This window comes from Lolium rigidum, chromosome 3, assembly GCF_022539505.1.
Source record: "Lolium rigidum isolate FL_2022 chromosome 3, APGP_CSIRO_Lrig_0.1, whole genome shotgun sequence".
NCBI lineage: Eukaryota > Viridiplantae > Streptophyta > Magnoliopsida > Poales > Poaceae > Lolium > Lolium rigidum.
Genome location: NC_061510.1, coordinates 94,574,492 through 94,576,259, shown reverse-complemented (window position 1 = coordinate 94,576,259; position 1,768 = coordinate 94,574,492). Strand labels below are relative to the sequence as shown.

General features: G+C 34.9%; 1 long non-coding RNA gene across 1 annotated transcript; it reads right to left on the bottom strand.

Annotated features, from left to right (window-relative positions):
- Positions 1–384: 384 nt before the first annotated feature.
- On the bottom strand, positions 385–736 carry LOC124703572. The gene is made up of 3 exons (XR_007003177.1): positions 644–736; positions 480–555; positions 385–401 (listed from the first exon to the last, which is right to left on the bottom strand). It is a non-coding gene; the product is annotated as an uncharacterized LOC124703572 (long non-coding RNA).
- Positions 737–1,768: the final 1,032 nt, after the last annotated feature.

Below are 1,768 nucleotides of genomic sequence, written 5' to 3'. Positions count from 1 at the left end.
ATCCATGAGATATACATGTTACAAGTTGAAAGCAACCACTGAAACTTAATCATCCTTTGTGTTGCTTCAATGCATTCTACTTTGAATCTATTGCTTTACTAGTAGAATGCCCGTGCTTCGCCACGGCCTTTTAATGTAATGTCAAATGCATAAGCGTGTAAATAATGCATGCAAATATTAAAGTATATACAATAAATATATAATACTTAAAATATTTAAAGATCCACTTTGCACAATTCATTTTGTAGAAGAGAAATGACTGAATACACTATTTATTAAAGCCATGGTCCGTTGACACGTCTAAGGTATTCTCGCACGATCTCAGGAATGTTGTCTTCAACTTCATTAGCTAGATACTTGAGTATGTGTATCAAAAACGTTTTCCTTAGCTCGTAACCATCCTGCACAATTAGTCTATCATGTTAACATGAAGTTTTCTTCCCACCAAAAATATAATATTATAAACATAGAGTACTCACGCTGCAAACTGGATGAACAAATCTTTTACCATCCCATGAAAGCATAAAACTAAATACTAAGTATCCAGACAATTTTCTGCAAATAAATGGAACATACCATTATCTTTGGTCATTAGAATGATGATAAAATAAGCTGCTTGTAAAGATAACCTGAGAAAAATCACCTGTCGGGGCTTGTTGGTATTGGGATATTGTGAGGATATTTACGTGGCCAGAAATAAATATCGGAATTCCAGCCAGGTTGCGCTATCTCAAGAGCGTCATTTAGATAGAATGAACACCTTTGTAATTTTAGTTGGTACCTCTCTTCTAATAGAGGTTCAGAACATGGGTCTAAAATACATACACGACACTCATGTTTATCGATGGTGAACAAGATGAAGTTGCCAAGAAATTCGTGTGGCAAAAAATTCTGCAAGTGGTGAGCATTAAAACACATAAATCATGTTAATAATGGAAAAGAGACCTAACTTACCATGTTGCATGATGATATATTATGGTCTATCCCAGGCCAGCTATGAAAAAATGTTGCCAACTCCTTAATATCTGGCTTAACACGCCAAAGTGGATGTTTTCTACCATCGAGTATCGCCGACTGAGATAAAAAAAAGGTTTAGAACCATAACAGTGACAATAAATATGCGATTGTAATAACTTACACAAAATCTTAAGTCCAAGTTATGCACGGGAGGCTCTATCAAAAATTATATCTCATCACATGCCACTATGCGCACAACCATGTTGAAACAATCCTTGTCCATTGGCTTGTCCATCCTGAGTATATCTTGAATTTGCTTTAGATTTAATCCTAGTGGATAAGGTGTGGAGCTTCGCACCCATTCTTTTCTGCAAAATAATTGATAAGAATAATGATATGATAATAATATGTACCGACACTTGATCATTATCTTATGAGGCTTACTTCAAACAGGTTGCATCGTCAATGGACATGATGTATTTGCATATCTCGTCAACAAACTCATGTGGTTTGGTGGACAATGTGCAAATAGGAAGCTGGATATTTTCTTTGGCTACATCTCCTTGGTGTTCTTTACCTAGACTTGGCAATTCCGTAATATCAGAACCGGATCCATTTTCTTGATCTTTAGATTGATTATATATCGAATTGCCTCTTATTTTGTTTTGTTTCGAATCATGCAATATGACAATTAATTTTCTTCGGAATGCTTTCATATCCTCCTACAAAGTAGTAAGAAACATTGATATTGTAAATTAATAATTTAAGATGCAAGATACTACTAACGGTCTCTCAACAAAACAATACCTGA